A 23,561-nucleotide genomic window follows, 5' to 3' on the forward strand; every position below is an offset into this window, starting at 1 on the left:
TTCTTTTAGTTTCTATTTCATTGATTTCTGCTCTGATCTTTATTATTTCTCTTCTCCTGCTGGGTTTAGGCTTTGTTTGCTGTTCTTTCTCCAGCTCCTTTAGGTGGAGGGTTAGGTTGTGTACTTGAGACCTTTCTTGTTTCTTGAGAAAGGCTTGTATTGCTATATACTTTCCTCTTAGGACTGCCTTTGCTGCATCCCAAAGATTTTGAACAGTTGTGTTTTCATTTTCATTGGTTTCCATGTATTTTTTAAATTCTTCTTTAATTTCCTGGTTGACCCATTCATTCTTCAGTAGGATGCTCTTTAGCCTCCATGTATTTGAGTTCTTTCCGACTTTCCTCTTGTGATTGAGTTCTAGTTTCAAAGCATTGTGGTCTGAAAATAGGCAGGGAATGATCCCAATCTTTTGGTACCGGTTGAGACCTGATTTATGACCTAGGATGTGATCTATTCTGGAGAATGTTCCATGGGCACTAGAGAAGAATGTGTATTCCGTTGCTTTGGGATGCAATGTTCTGAATATGTCTGTGAAGTCCATTTGGTCCAGTGTGTCATTTAAAGTCTTTATTTCCTTGTTGATCTTTTGCTTAGACAATCTGTCCATTTCAGTGAGGGGGATGTTAAAGTCCCCCACTATTATTGTATTGTTGTTGATGTGTTTCTTTGCTTTTGTTATTAATTGCCTTATATAATTGGCTGCTCCCATGTTAGGGGCATAGATATTTACAATTGTTAGATCTTCTTGTTGGATAGATCCTTTAAGTATGATATAGTGTCCTTCCTCATCTCTTATTACAGTCTTTGGTTTAAAATTTAATTTGTCTGATATAAGGATTGCCACCTCAGCTTTCTTTTGGTGTCCATTAGCATGGTAAATGGTTTTCCACCCCCTCACTTTCTTTTTTTTTTTTTTAAAGATTTTATTTATTTATTTGAGAGAGAGAGAATGAGAGACAGAGAGCATGAGAGGGAGGAGGGTCAGAGGGAGAAGCAGACTCCCTGCCGAGCAGGGACCCCGATGCGGGACTCGATCCCGGGACTCCAGGATCATGACCTGAGCCGAAGGCAGTCGCTTAACCAACTGAGCCACCCAGGCGCCCTCCCCACCCTCACTTTCAATCTGGGGTTGTCTTTGGTTCTAAAATGAGTCTCTTGCAGACAGCATATCGATGGGTCTTGTTTTTTAATCCAGTCTGTTAGCCTGTGTCTTTTGATCGGGGCATTTAGCCCATTTACATTCAGGGTAACTATTGAAAGATAGGAATTTAGTGCCATTGTATTGCCTGTAAGGTGACTGTTACCGTATATTGTCTGTGTTCCTTTCTGGTCTATGTTGCTTTTAGGCTCTCTCTTTGCTTAGAGGACCCCTTTCAAGATTTCCTGTAGGGTGGTTTTGTGTTTGCAAATTCCTTTAGTTTTTGTTTGTCCTGGAAGCTTTTGATCTCTCCTTCTATTTTCAGTGACAGCCTAGCTGGATAGAGTATTCTTGGCTGCATATTTTTCTCATTTAGTGCTCTGAATATATCCTGCCAGTCCTTTCTGGCCTGCCAGGTCTCTGTGGATAGGTCTGTTGCCAATCTAATGTTTCTACCATTGTAGGTTACATATCTCTTCTCCCGAGCTGCTTTCAGGATTTTCTCTTTGTCTCTGAGACTCCTAAGTTTTACTATTGGATGTCGGGGTGTTGACCTATTTTTATTGATTTTGAGAGGGGTTCTCTGTGGTTCCTGGATTTTCATGCCTGTTTCTTTCCCCAAATTAGGGAAGTTCTCTGCCCTAATTTGCTCCATTATACCTTCTGCCCCTCTCTCTCTTTCTTCTTCTTCTGGGATCCCAATTATTCTAATGTTGTTTTGTCTTATGGTATCGCTTATCTCTTGAATTCTGCCCTCGTGATCCAGTAGTTGTTTATCTCTTTTTTTCTCAGCTTCTTTATTTTCCATAATTTCATCTTCTATATTACTGATTCTCTCTTCTGCCTCATTTATTCTAGCACTTAGCGCCCCCATTTTTGATTGCACCTCATTAATAGCCTTTTTGATTTCTACTTGGTTGGATTTTAGCTCTTTTACTTCTCCAGAAAGGGTTTCTCTAATAACTTCCATATTTTTTCAAGCCCAGCTAGTATCTTTAAAGTGATGATTCTGAACTCTAGATCTGACATCGTAGTAATGTCCGTATTGAGTAGGTCCCTGGCAGTCAGTACTACCTCTTATTCTTTTTGTTGAGGTGATTTTTTCCGTCTTGTCATTTTGTGCAGAGGAGAATAGATCAATGAGAGAACAAAATGCTAGCAGAGTACCACGTCCCCAGTAAATATACTCTAAACAAATCAGAAAAGACCTGAAGCAGTGGGATAAGAAAGGGAAAGAGAGAAAAAAGAAAAAGAAAAAAAAGAAAAAGAAAAAGATAAAGATAAAAACAAAAACAAAACAAAACAACAACAACAACAACAACAACAAAAACCAGAATGTGATCAAATATGATCAGGCTGGTATATAGATCAGTGCCACACACTAGATTTGGGGTGTATTTTGGTCTGTTAGAAGAAAGTGCCTCCCAAAATTTTAAAGAAAGAAAAACTTATATATGTACAAAAATAAGGGTTGATATGATGAAGGGATGGAATATGACTGTAAAAATGGAAATTATAAAAAATTTTATAAAAGGAATTGATAAGAAGTTGTTTGAAAAAAGAAAGAAGAGGATTTAAAAAAAGAAAAAAGAAAAAGAAAAAAAAAAGGGAGAGAATGTGATCAGGCAGGGGAATAGAAAACACCATATACTAGAGATTTAGGGTATATTTTAATCTGTTAGAAGAACCTATCTCAAAATTTTAAAGAGAGAACAACTTATATATATAAGCCAAAAATATGGGTAACTACTATGAAGGGATAGAATATGACTCTAAAAATGAAATATAAAAATGTTTTTTTTTTTTAAAAAAAGGGATTGATAAGATGTTGGTTGAAAAAGGGAAAAAGAAAAATTCAAAAAGAAATAAAAAGACAAAAAGACAGTTAAAAAAAATTAACTTTAAAAGACTAAAGAATCATGGTAAAAAAGCCGTGAATTCTATGTGCAGTAGTCCCTTAGCGCTGGAGTTCTGCCGTTCTCATTGATCGGTAAACTTGGTCTTGGCTGGCTGTTCTCGCTGATCTTCTGGGGAGGGGCCTGTTGCCGTGGTTTCCAAATGTCTCTGCCGGAGGCGGAATTGCCCCGCCCTTGCTGGATCCGGGCTAAGTAATCTGCTCGGGTTTGCTCTCTGGAGCTTTTGTTCCCTGCAAGCTTTCCGTACAGCTTTGGAGGCGGAGAGTGAAAATGGCGGCCTCCCAATCTCCGCTCTGGCGGAGCCGAGAACTCGGGCCCCGCTCCTCAGTGAGCCCCCAGAGAAAAGCCGTCAGTCACTCCCGTCTCCCCGGTCTCCGGCCGCACTCCGTGCTCGCCCGGCCTGCGACCGCGCGCCTCTATCTCTGGCACCCGACCCCAGGTGGAGTCTCCAAACCCAGCGGATCCCTGCGGTGCACTCCCGCGCGGCTCCTCCTGGGGGAGGAAGGTGAGTCTCCCCGGATCTGCCGCTTGTTGGGTCCCTGCTGGAGGAGCAGGGGCCCGACTGTGCCGCGGATCACGGTTTATGGCCACCCCGAGCTGAGAGCCTGCGCCTGGGCTCCGCCTCTGCAGCCGGCTTCCCTGCTCCATTACCTGGGAGCTCTGCCACACTCAGGCACCCCCGGTCTTTCTGTGACCCCAAGGGTCCTGAGACCACACTGTCCCGGAGGGTTCCACCCCCCGCTTAGCCACCAGAGTGACGTCCCTCAGTGGAGCAGACTTTTAAAAGTTCCGATTTTGTGCTCCGTGGTTCTATCACTTGCCAGAAGCGGCTGATGGAGGCCCCTCCCCCGCCGTCTATCCTCCCGAATATCGCCTCGGATTCACTTCTCCGCACGTCCTACCTTCCAGAAAGTGGTCGCTTTTCTGATGAGAGAGTTGTTGCTCTTCTTTTCTTCGATCTCCTGTTGAGTTTGTAGGTGTTCAGAATGGTTTGATCCCTATCCAGCTGAATTCCTGAGAGGAGACGAAATCCAGGTCTCCTACTCCTCCGCCATCTTGCTCCGCCCCCCACCCTTGGAATTTCTTAAGTAGTAAGGGTCTCTGGTGTCTTCTGTTATGTCAGTGAAGGTGATTTTTGGACCTCACCCAAGAGCAGGGTGCATTGGCTTCAAGGAGGACCAACCATGTGATTAAGGGGTTAGAACTTTCAGTTGCCCTCTTCTCAAACACACCTCCAGGGAGAGGAGAGGGGCTGGAGGTTGAGTCAGCCAATGGACAATGACTTAATCAATCCTGACTATGCAATGAAGCTTCATTAAAAGCCAAAAGGACAGGGTTTGGAGATCTTCCAGGTTGACGAACACCTGGAGATGTGGGGAGAGTGGCGCACTTGGAGAAGGCATGGAAGCTCCATGCCCTTTCTCCATGCCTTACCCTATATGTCTCTTCAGCTGGCTATTGATTGGTATCCTTTATCATATTATTTAATAAACTGGTCATGAAAACTAAATGTTTCCCTGAGATCTGTGAGCCACTCTTGCAAATTAAGAGAACCTAAGGAGAAGGTCATTGAAATCTCCAATCTATCTGGTTGGTCAGAAGCACAGGTAACAGCCTGGGGATTGCAACTGGCCTCTGAAGTTGGGTGTGGGGCAGGGGGGCAGTCTTATAAGACGAGCCCTTAACCGGCTCATTCTGTTGTTATCTCTGGTAGAGAGTGTCAGAACTGAATTGAATTCTTGGACACCCTACTGGTGTTGTGGGGGTGACGAGACCCCCCCCCACACACACATTAGAATTGGGTCTGAAAAATCTTAAGAGTTCCAGATTTATAAAGATATTTCCTGTGTTATTCTAAGAAACTGGGGCATCACTGAAAGTTTTTAGAGAGTGATTAAATAACATCAGAGTTAATGTTTTGTGTGAAAATTCTAATAATTATGAATTTTAAAGAATTTGTGCTCATTGCAACTTCATGTTCTCAATCCACATATTTGGAGGTAGTATGGTAGAGTGAATAAGGCATTTTAAAAAAATTCCTTCATTTCATCATTTACACATTCAACAAACATTGAGAAACAGGACAATCTGCCAGGTATTCTATTAGACACTTCTAAGTGAGTAAATAAACAGGGTCATTTAACCTGGTAAAAGGCACCATAAAGAAAAACATCAGTTTCACATAATGGAACGTAAGGTAAATTGTAATCTGAGAATCAAGTGATGAGAAAAGTAAAACTTAAGGAAGGAATACTTTAGGCAAAGACACAAGGCTCCAAGGCTCCGAACCAAGAGAACCCAGAGTGCAAACTGCATTATGTTAACTTCTTCTTTACCAGTATTGATGCCTTTTATTTCTTTTATTTCTTTTTCTGATCTGATTGCTGTGGCTAGGACTTCCAGTACTATGTTGCATAAAAGTGTCCAGAGTGGACATCCTTGTCTTTTTCCTGACCTTAGAGGGAAAGCTCCCTGTTTTTCACCATTGAGGATGATGTTAGCTGTGGATTTTTCATATAATATGGCCTTTATTATGCTGAAGTATGTTCCTTATAATCCCATTGTTGAGCGTTTTGATCATGAATAGATGTTGAATCTTGTCAAATGCTTTTTCTGCATCTATTGAGATGATCATATGATTTTTATCCTTTGTTTTATTTATGTGGTATATGATGTTGATTAATTTGTGAGCATTGAACCATTCTTGCATCTTGGGAATAAATTGTATTTGATTGTAGTGAATGTATTGTTGTATGCACTTTGGTAATATTTTGTTGAGAATTTTTGCGTCTATGTTCTCCAGGGATATTGACTTGTAGTTCTATTTATTTATTTATTTATTTATTTATTTATTTATTTATTTATTTATTTATTGTGGTATCTTTGTCTGGTTTTGGTATCTGGATAATGCTGGCCTCATAGAACATATTTGGAAGCATTCCTTCCTCTTCTATTTTTTAGAATAGTTTGAGGACAGTAGGTATTGATTTTTCCTTAAATGTCTGGTAGAATTTACTTGTGAATCCATCTAGTCCTGGACTTTTATTTTTGGGTAGTTTTTTGATTACCAATTCAATTATGTTACTTGTAATCAGTCTGTTCAGATTTTCTATTTCTGCCTTGCTCAGTTTTGGAAGATTGTATGTTTCTAGGAATTTATCCATTTCTTCTTCTGTCCAGTTTGTTGGCATATAATTTTTCATAGTATTCTCTTATAATCCTTTGTATTTCTGTGGTATCAGTTGTTACTTCTCTCTCATTTTGATTTTATTTATGTGGGTACTTTCCTTTTTTTTCTTGATTAGTCTGGCTAAGGGTTTGCCAATTTATTTATCTTTCAAAGAATCAGCTCTTGGTTTTATTGATCCTTTCCTTTCCTTCTTTTCTTTCCTTTCCTTTCCTTTCCTTTTCTTCTTTCTCCTCCTCTTCCCCCTCCTTCTACTCCTCCTCCTCCTCTTCTTCTTCTTGTTCCCTCCTTTTTTTTTTTTTTTTTTGGTCTCTATCATTTATTTGTGCACTAATCTTTATTATTTCCTTTCTTCTATTCACCTTGGGTTTTGTTTGCTCTTCTTTTTCTAGTTAGTTTATGTGTAAGATTATTTGAGTTTTTTCTTGTTTCTTGAGGTAGACCTGTATTGCTATATACTTCCTTCTTAGAACTGCTCTTGCTGTGTCCCAGAGATTTTGGACCATGTGTTTTCACTTTCATTTGTCTCCATGTATTTTGTGATTTCTACTTTGATTGCTTCATTGACCCGATGGTTGTTTAGTAACATGTTGTTTAGTCTCCATGTGTTTGCGCTTTTTTCCTTTGTGTGTATGTGTGATTTATTTCTAGTTTCATACCATTGTGGTTGGAAAAGATGCATGGTATGATTGCAATCATTTTGTAGCCTAAATACATGATCTATTCTGGAGAATGTTCCATGTGCACTTGAAAAGAATGTGTATTTTGTTGTTTTTTTGGATGGAATACTCTATATGTATCTATTATGTCCATCTGGCCCAATGTGTCATTCAAAAACATTATTTCCTATTGATTTTCTATCTGGACAATGTATCCATTGGTATAAGTGGGGTATTAAGTTCCCTACTATTATTGTATTAAAATCAATTTTAGAAATATAATTCTTAAGATTAGACTTAAAACAAGCCTGCTGTCATTTCCACCTATCACCCATTAACCTAATATAGCAAGTCATCTCTGACAAAGCCAATTCTCAGGAAAGTTAATCAGGGATGATGCAAATCATTACTGAATGATAATCTACATTTAATTTTACATTTAATAATTTAATCTAATTTGACACAGATGTAGGAAAATGATGAATTTTTTTATATTTTGTAACTACCAAAAGTAAACTGAGGTTGTTATTTACTTATGTAATGACCTCATTTATTTTTATATAACTTTATTATATTTATTTAACTTAAATAAATAAATATATTTATTGTTATATAACCACCAAAAGTAAATCAAGGACCAGTGTAATCCTGAAATGCTTTATTGAAGATTGTCAAGGAAGAATTGAGGTAAAATATATTTATTTTATTTTCTCATGAAATCCTGTGTCAGGGCAACATTTCCCAAAGTGTGTGCTCAGGAATGTCAACTCGATAGAGGTGATAATAGGTGCTAGATGATAGAAAGTTTCAATGGCATAATAAAATTTATGGACACCTGAGTTTAAAAAAAATAAGCTTTTTAAAAAAATGTACTATGTCCTTAATCCCTTAGTATGTAAATGTTTATTATGATTCTCCAGAACTTTGAGAGCTACAGTTTTTTTGGAACAGAGTTCAGGAAATTGAGGTATACATAATTTTCTCTCAAAGTTTTCTGCTTTAAATTTATAGATTCTGAGAAATAAAGACCTTTAGTAGTAAATAATTGGCTGATTGGTAAATTTTACCATGAACTTCTGTTGGTGCACAGAAACATGTTAAAAAATAACTCTATTAAACTGTGTAGTTTCCCTCAAAGATATATAATCGGTCAACACCACCAAGCAGAATTTGATTACCTGTGCTAGACTGTGCATCAGGGACAAGGCTGAATGAAATACAGGTTCTCTTATCAAAGAAATTCTCGGTCTCTTAAGGGAGAATAGACAGGAATAAATATAATGTAAAAGAATGCTCATCTCCAAAAGGAGTTAAAGTCTGTCAGGAGTTTTGAGTCAGGAGAGATGCCTCACAGCTGGGGTCACCTTTAGTTTAGAAGGCAGGATTTCTGGCTATCCTCCCCTGGCTTGGCCAGTGCCATCAAGCTTGTAAAGTTCTGAGGGATCCTGCTCTGCAGTGGCTTGGCTGCCTGCCCTTGTGGAAATTCTCATTTCTCCATCAGCCTATACCATAAACAAATATGCTTTATGTGCTGCTTTTGTGCTTATAGGATCTGCATGAAATATAGCCTCGGGCCACTTGAAAATGTAACTATAAAATTTTATAGGGGATAATGGTTCCCAGAGTGCTATCTCCTGTCTTCTTCACTCAAACAACTTTTATGCAATGCCTACTGCTTCAGCAATAATCGACATGTCCTTGCGGAAACGGATCCAATCCTTGACTGTTAATTATTTTTTAATACAAAATGGACTATTTAAAACCATATTCATGCCAGTGGCAGCTTTGTGAAGAAGAGCCCCAGGGAGGTTGAGGGAGACACTCTCTGAATGTCTCAGAGATAAATCTCTCTTCTTTAGGAAGAGCCTAGGGAAGGGTGACTGACCATCCAGCCAAGCCTCCACCAGGGACCTTCATTTTCTTTCATCCATTAACCTTCCATTAACTTTGTCTGTGGGCTCACCGTCATTCTTTAGGGAACTCATGCTCTGAATGCCCCCAGAATTTTGTGTTTCAGCCTCTTGGATTCTGGCTTATGCTTAAAAATAGTTGATAAATATACTTTATTTTGCTGTCTTTTCCTCCTCTCTTCCCTACACACCCTCCACTTCCTATCTTTTTTTCCCCCCTGCTTTGAAACAGATAAGCCCATTTCTCATGTCATGACACTCTGTGATCATTGGTCTGCTCCAGGCCTTTTTTGGTTTTGGTTCTGTTTTCAACTCACTTTGTTTCTTCATTTTACATAGATTTTTCTATCTATGGCTTCATGGGAAATTTTTCTAATTTGATTAATGTGGGTTTATTTTCTTCTTTGGAGGGGAGAAGCTGGAGATTTTCAGAGTTTGAATTGATGTGTCATTTTGTGCACTCCTGTTTTTGGAAGTGGTATTTTTATACACATCTCATTCTCTTTCTTATGTATTTTATGCAGTACCATGTTATTGCTATGGAACCATGTTTGTACATATAATCTGTTGCTTCTTCTTCTTTTTTAAAAAGCTTTTATTTATTTATTTGTCAGAGATATATAGAGAGAGAAAGAAGAAAGAGCGAGAGAGTACGCACAAGGAGGGGAAGCGGCAGGCAGAGGGAGAAGCAGGCTCCCCACTGAGCAAGGAGCCGGATGTGGGACTGGATCGTGGGACTCTGGGATCATGACCTGAGCCAAAGGCAGATGCTTAACTGACTGAGCCACCCAGGTGTTCCTAATCCGTTTTTGCTAATGGTTACAGAGAAGTTCAGTATATATTAAACACATTTAATTTCTCCAAATGATAGCCACTTACACCAGGTTTAACTCTCTGCTATCAGGCACTGTAATGAGCATTTTTATACATGTGCCCTTGTGGATCTGTGTGAGATTTCTCTGGGACTTATTTATTTATTTATGCGCGCATGAGTGCACGCAAGAGAAAGAGAGAGTGCATGAGGAGGGGAGGGGCAGGGAGAGAAACAGATTCCTCACCAAGCAGGGAGTCGGATGTGGGACTGGATCCTAGGATCCTGGGATCATGACCTGAGCCAAAGGCAACGCCTAACAGACTGAGTCACCCAGGGGCCCCTCTGGGACATATTACCTAGAGAAAAATTGCTGGGTTATATGCATTGCATGCATTCTCAAGAGTAATATTCCTGGAGTATGACCACAGGAAATGACCAATAAAAGTGGACACACCTCATGGTTCTGGAGCAAGTTCCTGGGGACCTCAGCTCTGCCAGGTATCTCTACCTGAGGTAATGGATCATAGAATGATCTAACATTCCCTGAGGAAGATACAGGTTATTTGTGGTACAGGAGGCAATTTAGAGGATTGAGAAGAAGCAGCTATTAACCAATCAGAACAAAAGCATTAACAGATACATGGTTCCTGTGCATCCAGCTGGACATCAGCTGTGAGCTCATGTATTGACTCCATAGTGCCAGGTGGCTCTCCGGAATGGAGGCCTTGGTCCACCTTCCCAACAGCAGGAATATTTTGAAGAGATGACTACTGTCACTGTATCAGTTTGTTTTAGTGTTTTTTTCAGGTTTCAATTTTTTTCTTGAATCAATTTTATCCTTTTGTATATTTCCATATTTGCAAATATTATAGAGGTTTTTGAATGCATTTACATATGACTATTCAATAGTCTCTTCTCTTTAAAATTTGTCTCCCCTAAAAGCTCTGAAAGTCCCAACACACATTATTAATAAGAGTGGGCAGATTATACGTTCCTCCAGAAGTATTTCTTTTCTTTCCTTCCCTCCTCTTCCTCTTCTACCTTCTCCTCCTCATTGTCATTCTTATTTTTCTTTTCCTCTTGTTTGAGCCCTCTTCTAACAATCTCATACGCTGTACACGGTAGTAAACTCTGGTCACCACTGTGTCTTTTTCCACATACAGCCATGTCCAGTTGGCCATTGCTGCAATCCACAACCACATCTGATGTGTACTGCCCTGTCCATCATGTCCTGTTTCAGCTTCCATTATATAATACCAACTCCCAGTTGACCCCAACTTTCTTATTGAATACTACAGCCCAGTGGTCCCCCTGCCTCTACCACTCAATTATGCTGTAGGGGTATCACCATCTTCTTTTAGGTATGCCATTGCCCTCCTGCCACCTTTCTGCACACTCCTTCATTGGAGTGTCCACATGGTGGTCTGTGGCGAATCCACTTTATATGACTCTCTGAGAAAGAGTAATAAAGCACATGTGTCCCAGTGTTTCAGAGAGATTTGGGAAGCCAGATCTTGAAGCTTTTAGTTACAGCCACCAACCCTTTCTATATGACTCACATGTGAGTATTGAGGGCCTAGATCAGGAGACAGATTTTTGTGAGAAACAGTAATGTTCTTCCTCTGAAACATGGAGCCAAGTTTGTTTCCCTGGTATTTTTTTCTTTTGGTGTGAAGGTTCCTCCATTCCTTATGGAAATGGACTTTTAGTAGACTAACTTCCATCAGTTCAAATAGTTCAGTATCCCAGGGATGTGTGGCGTTCCTTCTCTCTATTCATTCTAAATAAGAATGCCAAGGGAGAAAATAAATAACAGATTGACAAAATATTGGCAGGGGCATGGTCAGTGTACCTTTGCCTCCAAATATGACAAGTTACAGAGTAAATAAAAATAGATAACAGTGGGCACAGATGACAGGTAACAGAGCACAAGTGTACGTTACAATTTGTCTGGGAAGTGCTTCCACCCCTGGATCATATTTGGATGAGTCTTGGCAATCAGGATTCATCAACCGACCCCCTTGAAAATCCCCCTTGGGGATCATTTTGTCTCTTTAGTGTGACTTATATCTCTTTACTGATTTAGTCAGTATGTATTAAGTATCATAATCTCCAAGAGACCAACATGATACTTCTCATTTTCAGGTTCTTATGAACCATTCCCCCACCTATGCAACGTATGTACTAAATCTTATAACACCTATTATATGATTTTTAAAATTTAACTTAAAGCCCATACTGGCTGACAAGGCATGACATTCTTAAGCTTTTGACTCCTTTTTCTTTATGAAAGGACCATTGATGAAGGCTAATGGGAGGTATGTTGTAATGTTCTTTTCTGCTCGAAGGAGTTACTTGTGGGGGCACTATGGAATAAAAGAGAAAAGACTTGAGGTTGAGTCTCAGATCACCAGCTCCTCAGACCTATGACTGTGGCTAAATTATTTAACTTTTCTAGGTAGTCTACCAGGCTTCTTTCTGTGTTAAAAAGTAAGATAATTGCCCCTGCCTATTATCACATGGCTATTGGATAACAAATTAGTGTGAGAACATTTTATTGTCTCTAAATTTTACATATGTATAGCAAGATGGATAATATTTTATTTTCTTAACAACTGATTAGGGGCATTCTTCTTTAGCATAGAACTAACTTCAATGAGTCAGTTATTTGATGAGTGTGCTGGGGGTAGAAGTTAAACATCTAGTCGAATAGCCTAGCACGAAGTCTTCAAACTAAAACCTTGAACTGAGAACATGTAGAGGAAATTAGGGAATGAGTGATGAGTAGAGGGCTTTGTAAGCATCCTGAGTATAGCTTTGTGAGTATATAATTTGTCCACTTGAATCTCAACCATCCCCACCCTCAGTCTTCACAATGTTTCAAACACATTTGAATGTGTTATAAAATCTGGTGGAAGAGGTTGTTTTCCATTTCCAGAAAGTCACTACTGAATGGGTGTACGGCTGGGGGACTGCTCCTGTGGCATCTATGTCTATGTCAGAGACATCATGTTAGATGAACTGATGGAGAAAAGAAACACAATTGCTGAGTTAAATTCCTTTGGATGAATACTTCCCACTCTTGTTTCTTTGTCAAAGTTATGAACAAACTTAACTGCCAAACCCAAACCATGGCAGTGTAGGGCCAGCCCTGGGAAAGAAAAGTGCGCCACTAGTAGAGACAGCTTGGGGATTTAGGACCAAGTATAGAATGTTTGGAACTCACAATGACGGTGCTTCTACGTATGGCAGAGAGAATAGCTGATGGCTTAATCTGGGCCATGGAACCAAGATTTCTTCTTGGCAGAGAAGGAGAGGCTATGAAGACATAGGCCTAGGGCCAAGTCATGAGCACATGGGTGCTTTGCAATAAGTAAACAGACTTAAGAGTAAACACTTATGATCAATACCATGATTTCTTCAGTGTTAGAGTTGGTGGGAAGGTTCCCTCTTCTGAGCCAACATCCTGAAGTTCTCAGAAGCCTATGGATTCTGCCTCAAGTCTGGAAAGATGGCCACAATTGCCAAAAGTCTGGAATCCAAAATCTAGAAGATGGTGAGGTGAGAAATGGCAGCTGCTAGATCTGAATCAGTTACAGGGACTGTGTTTGGAACATAAGCAGCAAGAAGAAGAGAAGCCTTGTCCTGAGGTGTCCAGAGAGAGGCCCTGGGCAGAAAGAGTGAAACAGACTGGTTCATTAGAAAGTATTCCTCTGCCTCAGCCCTCAGAGGAGCAGACACCCAGCAAGTTCCATGTTCTCTCTCTCTCTCTCCTTTATTTTTTTTGACAGAGAACGAGAGTGCACACATGCACATGTGCGCACATGAGCAGGGGTTTGGGGTGGGGTGGGGTGGGAGAGAGGCAGAGGGAGATAGAGAATCTCAAGCAGGCTCCACACTCAGTGCAGAGCCCAACCCAGGGGCTCGATCTCACAACCCTGAGATCATGACCTGAGCTGAAATCAAGAGTCAGATGCTTAACTGACTGAGCCACCCAGGCGCCCCTAAATTCCACGTCTGATCTCTAAATCTAGCTGGGACAGAGAAAAAAAAAAACAAGGCGCACCTGAATGGGGCCAAACAGAACTAAAAGACTCTGTATAAGTAGGATATTCTTAGTTATTCTCATCTTCCCATTTGGACTCTTGCAAAATTTAGCAAAATCCCCCATTTGAACCTTCTGTAATGTTCTCTATAGCAATGAAATTATGAATCCATAAAGCAAGACGGAAGGGGTTACAGATGTCATGTTACTGAGAAGGAACTTTCTCTTATCATTGGTGGAATCTTGACACTTGTTAAGAGAAATCACTCAAAACTTGTGATGTTATACTTGAAAACTGTCCCTTAGGGTTGCCAAGGAATTATTTAATTATTATTTATTTAATTCTCAAGGAGAAAGTGCCTTTCCTGTTTTTTCATTTATTATTGATTAGAGTCCAGACACTGAAATTACATATAAACTTGTAGAGACTGAAGAGTTGCAAATGATTTTTGATCAGCAGAAATGGAAATGATTTTCTTTCAGAGATCAAAATATAATCCCAAAAATCCACAGTTTTATTGCCCTGTAGAGTATTGACTAGTTGTGCATCTAACTTAGCAAAATTATTTCACTACCCCAGTTTCATCTGACTATATAAATTTTTGTTCCTTAAATGCTCTTATAACAGCTTCACAAGTCCCTTGTTTATCACATTAATAAGTTAAATTATCTTTGATATGTTTATATGAGAGTCATGTTTTAATTTATTTTAGAAACATACACCAAGAGACCAACAGAAAAGTCTGCACAGAGAATGGAGTCCCAGTCTGGTAATTTTTACTCCTCCCTCAAATAAACCAAAAAGCCTCAGCTATGTTTCATGACTGATTCCTTGATCTTAAACAGTCATTGTGCATAAACTCAAATCCCAAAGCATTGGTCTTATTGTTTATGCCCAGATAATTTATAGAAAGGATATGATGCTCAAGTCATGCAGAGTAAACATCATTATTACCTGGAGTCAACACTAATTTCCTACTACTTGTCTCTCATCATTCGGAGATTTCCTGTTTGATAAAACCCCCTGTTTCTTTTTAATGCAATCTACTCAATGCATATATTTGAAAACTGCTTATTTATTCCCTGCTAATATATGATGAGAAAGTGTGTACCCATAGATTTAAAAATATAAATTACTCTTCTCTGAATAGGTGTTGTAGTTTGCTCACTTTCTCTTCCCCTTGTTCTATGATTCTTAACTTTTTGAGGGTAAACTGAGAGAATCTAATGAAACCTCTAGACCCTTCAGCCTGGAAAAGATGGACATATACATGATGTTTTGCAAACAATTTCAAGATTTGGAAGATCCCATGGAGTTCACTCATGAGTCAATCAAGAATCTGGTAACCACAAATCAAGAGACCCTCCTCTATGGTTAAGAAAAGCCCTCCTATTTTTTTTTTCTTCTGTTTCTAAACCCACATCCATAGCATCCTGTTTGAATTTTAGGACAATATCCTGGGTTCTCTTTATAAACAAACTATTTCAGCATCTTATTTTGTGCTGCTCCTGTGTCTCCCTTAGCATTGCATTTAGTATTTACCATAATAAGATACACATTTTTTGGAACATGATCTGTATCTTTCACAAGAGATATCGTCTCATCTTAGTTTCTTTTATATACACTTTTCTTGAGGTAACTTGAACTCTTAAGCCATTTATCTTTCTCACCTTACGACTTTCCACATACTGCTAAAATTTAACTATGTGAGATGGAAATAGAAAAAAAATCAAATGCCAGTTGATATTGTAAAGTAATATCCATTCTTTGGGGCCAAGTGAACAACCCTTAGATAAAAGTTATTATAGTCCTCACTGTATTGTTTTTAAAGAGGTTGTATTTTCCACTGCACTGTAAGTCCTCACAGGCATACAAACATCATCACCTTTGAATTGTTCCTGTACTGAGTGGATAATTTGGCATGGAGCATCAGTTCATAAAGCATTTGAATGGATAACAAATGATGGAAGATATTTGAAAGATTCTTTTTCTTCAAGCAGATATTGTGTGTTTCAGTTTCATGGTTCAATTACTGTTGGATTAGTTAATAAACATACCCACTTTCTTTCCAAGCTATCTATTACTATTGACATTGTGATTAATAATTCTAGTGTCTAAACATGGAAGTAAATGAAAATGGAACTTTGTGTTTAAAATACATAATAAATAGAAGAAAGAAAAGCAATCAACATTTTACAAATGGAAAAGGCGCAGACCATTTAGGTACACCATTTTAGGCTTAGAAACTGATGTATTTCTTTAATTTTGCCTTGTGACCAGACTTCTGGAAACTAAAGTAAAAACAGTTTGCATAGAGAGGTATTTATTGGTTCCTTTACTTAAAAGTGTTCTTTCTTAAACACTGTGGACTTGAGGAAAGAACATGAGCTTTGGAATCAAAAGAACTGGCTTAGAATGTAGGATTCACCTCCCTTTAGCTGCAGGATCAAGACCAGTTATTTAACTTTTGTATGTCTCATTTTCTTCATCCATAAAATTTGAAGTTATAGAACACATAGGGTTGTTCACTTATTTCATAAGTGAAATAATAGCAATATCTCAGGATAGTGCCTGAACTCTAGGACGTATTAGTACATGGACTCTGTTAGTATCTTATTTCTTTACAGTAAAGTTATACTCTGCAATTAAAATTTTAATTTACACAGTGCCTCATGCAGAGGATGTGAAATTTCCCACATATATACATAGATTTACTCATTACATAGAAATAATAAACTAAATACAATAAGGACAATGGGAGAAAACACAGCTGAAGTAAGAAGAGAAAAATATGCAAAACCCAACCTTGAGCATCATGACAGTGGTGATGGCTATGTAACTGAAATGGTAGAATTCAGAAACTGTTTGGTTGTGTTCCCTGTTACATGCATTCTCATAAACATCCATGTATGACCTAGTTCCTTCTTATTGGTGCATCCTTCTTCAAATACCAACAACCAGGTTATTGTAAAGTATGCATGGTTCAGGCCTGATCCATTTCCCCCACTTGGATGACCCACTCTTGTCTGTTATGTGATTATTTTATAGTCTACTTCTTCATATTAGAAACTTCATTCCTCACCTTTTTCAATTTGTTGCTGGGGGTTTGGGGAGAGAGGTAACTCATTGTTGTCTTTACATATTGATGAGGCAAAATTTGGAGAGAAAATTCTTACCTGGGTCTTATAGAATGTTAGAGTACTCACCTTTTCAGAAGTCTCAAGGCCACCTCCTCCCCAACATTCTCTCTGACTCATTCTCTCTCTTTCTCATTCTCAATCTGAAAAATTGATAGTAAACTTTCTCCAGTAATCAGTTTACCAATTCCTTACTCTAAGAGCCCAGCAGTCTAATCTCCACTCCAGTCTCGACTTTTATGCCTGATTTATTTAAGGATTCTTCATAAGTTATTCTCCTATTTCCTTTCCAAGAAGGTTTTTTCCCCTTCATATATGTGAAATCTCTTACCTGCGTTTTCCTTGATATTATCCCATGTTTAGCACATTTTACAGAGTTTTTTTTAATAATTTCAGATATTTCGTATTTATTTTGGTATTTTGGGTAGATATTTTGGAAAAAGTTCTTTATAATTTTAGATATTTCTTGTTTGTTTAATGCTTTGGTCTTTTTCGTGGACATTTGGAAGGAGTAGAGTCAAATAAATAGGCAATATCATTTTGGAGAAGAAGTCTCTTCCTTCTCTTGACTGAGAGACAGTTTTACAAGATGATATTGTGTAAGGAAGAGGTAAAATGTAACTATGTAAAGACACTGCAAAATGGACCCCAAACTTGTAGTATGCCACTCAATAGAAGTATGCTTCTGAGGAACATAATCAGGAAACCCTGACCTCTCCATTTCTAAAGACAGTTAGGAGAGTTCCCTCTGGCCTCCGCCATCTCCTTTACTGATCTGTGAGAGTGCTCAGTGGCAGACAGCAATGTTCTGTATATGTGGCCATCTTGTCTAAAATCTGTGAGATCCTCGAAGGTGGATGGACATCTTATTTATCATTTTTGTCTGGCTTCTTGCCCCATGAATAGCAACCTAGTCAATACATGTTTGTCAAAAAAATTAACAGGAATTAACTTAGTGTCTCCAGTTCCAGTCTTTCCTAGAGCTAAAAGGAGTTCTATTTATGAACTTTGAAATTGTTCCAATTATAGAACTGTAAGATGATCAGGGCTTTTATTCCACCCCTGTACTTCTACCTGACAAGAACTCAGGAGCAATTTTTAAAAACTGACCATTATTTCTCCCTGTATTAGTATTGAGAACCATACCAAACTGTCCTGAAATGGTTATTGTAAGACATTATGTTAGGCTGACTTTACTCAAGAGTGTATTCCCAAATCTTCCTTCGATGCACGTAAACCAAATCTCATCTTTGGCCCTATGTTTCTAATCTTGCTTTCTGATTTTCTCTTGCTTTGTCCTTCTTTAGTTTAAATGATTTTCCAAACTAGTTCTTTGATTCTCATTTTCCTTTTTCCTTTTTCTCACCTTCAGCAAGTTTTATGCCTTCAGGCATGGCATCTAGACAGACTGATGGAGTCTATAGCACAGGCTCAACTCTGGTAACGGTCCTGCCCTTACCCCCAGCAATAGCAGACAGACAGACACCCCCCCCACACACATATATCCATACACACAGCTATCACTGCCTTCACAGGAAGCCATAGCAACAGCTATCTTAAATTAATTGAGTGGTACTAAGGAAGGTCCAGCTTAATCAAAGGGAAGTATCATAAAGTTGCAAGCTACATACAGTCTGTGATCAAAAGGAGCAAAACTTCACCTTAGTCATGATGGTTGGGGGAGGGGCTTTATTGGTTATTGAAGGAATGCATTCAGAGCTCATAAAAGGAACAATTTTTATTTTGTAAGAATTTGATATGCTTGATGTTATGATGGCCATTACCTTACTTTTTCCTTTATGGATACATATGTCTAAAAGATTGCAGACATCATCAATCCCCCTTTTAATACAGATGAAGAACTGAGGGTCAGAAAAGCTAAGTGAATTCCCAAAGAATAAACAAATAGGTAGCTACAAGACTTGGACTCAGAGCTTCTAATTCCAAAAGGCATATTCTTCAAGCACTTTCTATTGGACCCCACAGTTTACATAATACTCTCATATAATCAATGTATTCAATTCTTACAATATCCTATTTGAGTTGATATTTTCTATATATATATTTTTTTAAGATTTTATTTATTTATTTTTTTAGAGAATGAGCGAGAGAAAAACAGCATGAGAGGGGAGAGGATAGAGGGAGAAGCAGGCTCCCCGCTGAGCCGGTAGCCTGATGCGGCACTCGATCCCAGGACCCTGGGATCATGACCTGAGCCGAAGGCAGACGCTTAACCATCTGAGCCACCCAGGCACCCGATATTTTCTATATTTTACTAACAAGAGTTTCTACCCAAAGTGCCCCAAAGTTGGAACCAGACCATATCCCAGGTTACTTGTGTCTAAATATATGAATTTTTGACTCTCACTACTGAATGTTCTGTCCATCATATACACTCTTAAGAATAGTGATGAAAAGGATTAAAAGTAATGTTGAAATTATATTTTGTTAAAGTCAAAATTATCAGTGACATAAAGACTCTTACTTTGAGCTCATTGCAACTTCTCACTCCCAAATGATTTATCTGCTCAGATGACAAGTGTCATCAAATAATTTATTTGATCACTAACCAAAGGGATGGGGGAAAGATGTTCTTGAAAAAAGAGTTTGTTGTGGGTTGAATTGTGTCCTTCCTACCCACCTCCACTCTCATATGTTGAAGTCCTTAATCTGACTGTGAGTGACTATATTTGGAGATAGGATCTTTAAAGAGATAATTATGTTAAAATGAGGTCATTAGGGTAGACCCTAATACAATATGACTGGTGTCTTTAGAAAAAGAGGAAATATGGACACAGCCACAGAGGGAAGATGATGTGAGGACTTAGGGAGAAGGTAGCCATCTACATGCCAAGGAGAGAGGCCTGGAACACATCCTTTCTTCATGGCCTTAGAAAAAAACTGACCCCAACAACACCTTGATCTTGGACTTGTAGACTCCAGATCTATGAGAAAATAAATTTCTGTTGTTTGAGCCATGCAGTTTGTGATACTTTATTAGGGCAGCCTTAGAAAACTCAGAGTGTTCATAAATAATTAATTAAGCTAAATCAAAGATGGCTTTGCCAGTCTTGAGAAAATAGCAAACTATCTTTGATATGGCAAGAAGAATTTCAGGGTGTATACATATACAGATATTATAACTAAAGAATATTAACCTAGCCTCTCACTCTCCAGGATATTGGTAGTGTGGTCAGATTTATGGAGGCATCAGGCATTAAAATTTTGAGATTTTACAGGACTGATTAGATTATAGGGGTTACCTCTTTCCTAGGCATAAGGAAGGTAACAATTAGGGCTTGCTTACAAAGATTTTATGGTGAGCAAGGATAGTTTGAGGTAATAACAGAAAGTTAAATTATCCTCTAATTTTTGTAGTTCCATTTTTTATCATTTATCATGGAGGCTTTTCATATGTTAATTTATTATCAGGACACTGGCAGCTTCCCTTTACTCTTGCCACTAATGGAATTGGTAGCAGTTAGTAATAATATACTTGGGTAGTTGAGTATCAACAGTCTATTTAAAGATAATGACTATAACCTGGCATATGTAACTCTAAAGGATTTCCTATAATTTTCCTACTATAGGCAAGTGTAGAAAAGGAAAAAAAGGAAGTTTTTTGTTTTTTGTTTTCTCTTTTCTACCGTTGTAGGTTCTTGACTGGGGCTCTGTAATGAAAGACAGATTAACAAGAGAAAAACAAATAGAGGTTTATTAACATGTATTGTCTCATAGATACATGAGAGAAACTCAGAGATGAGTAACTCAAAGGGTGGCTAGAGCTTGGGCTTATATAACATCTTAACAAAAGAACAGTAAACCTTTATATAAATGACAAGACAAAGGAAAAGGACCTTGAATCTCTATGGGTGGCAAATTGTGGGATGGCAAATATTTAGGAAACTAATGGTGGAGAAAGTCTCCTCAGTAAAGTTTGTGGCCTAGATTCCTCGGGTGCCATCTCCAGGTTTGTAAGAGTCTAAAATTGCCTCTGATATGACTAACTTTTGTTCTTTCTGGTAGAGATTTATAAATTTAAATCCTTCTTTTAGGCATATAGGGGGAGGGCAGAGAGCTTTACTTGTTTCTTCTCAACTGTCTTTAGCTCAAAATAATCATTATGTCAAAGTGGTATATTGGTGGCAAATTCTGCTATCCTTCAGAAGCTCCCCTGGAAATGAAGTAGTAAGAAAGTCCATATGAAAGTCCTAGGTTTTGAGAGCTGCAGGGAGTGTCAGTTCATCCATCCTAATAACTTAATACCAGAGGTATACATCATAATCACCTATGAATTGTTTAAAGTCAAATATAGCTGAATATTCCATGTTTGATAAACCTGGGATGAGTCCTGAGCATCCAGAGTTACAAAAATTGCTATAGGTGATTCTGATGCTCACTGCTGATAAAGGGTCAGCACAGCTTCCCCACTTACAGTCCTCTGCAATGACCCGGGGCACTAGGGCTGGAACAGGTCAAACTCCCTTTTTCTGCATCATAATTTCTCCCATCATTCATCCTATATGTTTTCCTGTCCCCCCCCCCTTCCCATCGCTATAAATTTCCCCTAGATTTAAATTGACTTTGGAAAAAGAGAAGATGAAGAAATCACAAAGCCTTATCAGATAAATGTTCAGCAATCAGAAAAAAACACATTCACCTCATCATCATCTTTTTACTCCCTGGTGGGTGTAATTTCTATTTCAACATCAGCCTGGCTGGGCAGCCCCCTAATTAAATAGCTTCATCAGCTACAAGCTTTGAGATAACAGTGAGAGCAATAAATGATAGGATGTGTCTTCAGAAAAATACTTGTAGCTAATGAATCACAATCATATGCAGAATTTCAAGTGTACATCCCTGGGAATATATTGAGTTAGAATATTATGACTGGAATTGCTAACAGTACTAACCAGAACACTGACCTTAGGTTTTCCATAATCTAGTCCTTCTCTTCCTTGGAAACTTGGTTACATTACTCAAACTTGCTTCCTCTTCCTCTTCCTTTATGTTAAATACTAGTCATAACTAACACATACATGGTACCATGTATCTGTTTGTAGGTTGCTTTGGAACCTGTATCTGAGGTCTTATGTGTGTAAATTGCAATGTTTCTTTATCTAGATTTCCTGAAGAAAGACTGTATTTATGTCTTCAATTTATTTTAATTGCTTAGCAGCACTTAGCAAAAGACTTTCCAATTACTTCAGAGATTGGATGGTCCAGTCTAGTGCAAAGAACATTTCAATGAGAATCTGACGTCTTGGATTTGAATTTAAGCCTGTATGCAAGGTAAGCCATAGTTACTTAAATCTATCTGTTCCCCAAATTCAATAAAGTGCTTATAAGCTTTGATTCATGAGTCACTGAGAGAATTAAATAAAACATGCAGAAGTGCTTTGAGGATTACAGAGTATTGTGAATATATAACACCTTTCTGGTCCAGTTCCATGGACTACTGATATGCTCATTAAAAATGACACAATTAATTTTCAAAGACAATTTTCAGATTTTCATTAGCCTTTTAAAAATGCATATTATAGTATTAATTTATGAAATAGAATAAAGGAAACAACATTTAAAATGGAGTTGGGAGGGGGGCCCATGGGGTTCCATCAGTTAAGTGTCTGACTCTTGACTTTTGCTTAGGTCATGATCTTGGGTTGGTGAGATTAAGCCCTGCATCAGGCTCCCTGCTGGGCATGGAGTCTGCTTGGGATTCTCTCTCTCCCTTTGCACCCCCCCCCCCAGCTTGTGAGAGCATGCCCTCTCAATCTCTCTCTCTCTCTCAAAAAAAAAAAAAAAAGAATAAATAAATAAAAAGAAATGAAATAAAATAAAACAAAACAAGAGTTGGGAGGCCAGGAGCTCTCATGCCTGACCACTTTTCCTCAGTTGCAGACCCCAACAGGAAGAGAGGTGCACTGCATTCTTAACAGGAAAAAGCCTACTTTACTGCTTCAGTAGGAGGAAGGAGGAATTTTTCCTTGCCTGCCAACAGGCTCAGCCAATTAAGAAAAAACCACAACTCAGCCAATGAGAAACCATCACCACCCTGAACATTTGCTTTCTTCCAATGGATTTTCATCCAAGGCAACACTGACCAGTTTTCTTCTTTTCTCTATAAATTTCCTCTCCTTTGATCTCTGCACTTGCTTCTGGTTTACCATAGTTTCCATGTCCCGAATTACAATTCCTTTGTTATTCTCAAATAAACCCATTTAGCTGGTAAAATAACTAGCTGTTTTACTTTTAAGGTCAGCCAAGGTAATTTTCTAGGTTTGGTATTGCTGCCTCTTGTATGGGAAATAATGGAAACTGAAAAACTAAAAATTCAAAGTAAATATAATTAGATTTAATTTTTTGCCAATATCTTTGGTTCTATTCTTTTGTATGACTGGGGCAATTGCCTATCTGTTTGTTATGCAATCTTTCATGTTTATGAAACAATACTTCCTTAAAACCATTCAGAAAACGTTATGGTATCTTTACTTTGTCATGTTATGTAGGTCCCAACCTATTGATGGTAATGCTCTTGCTAGAAATGCCTGAGGCACTTGCTTTTTCATATTACTTGTAGAAGCCCCACTGACATTTCCCCCAACTTGGGGCCACCGTTGTGGCTGGGCTGGCCCTTGTGGTTCTTATGATTGCAGGATGCACTTCAACAAAAAACCATCGGGGAATATTGAGGAACAAGATTTATTACTAAAAAGTCCTGGAGGATACATAACATGCCCTAGGACTACACAGC

The sequence above is a fragment of the Mirounga leonina genome, unplaced genomic scaffold (assembly GCF_011800145.1).
Source record: "Mirounga leonina isolate KUSES-001 unplaced genomic scaffold, KU_Mleo_1.0 Mir_114, whole genome shotgun sequence".
Taxonomy (NCBI): domain Eukaryota; kingdom Metazoa; phylum Chordata; class Mammalia; order Carnivora; family Phocidae; genus Mirounga; species Mirounga leonina.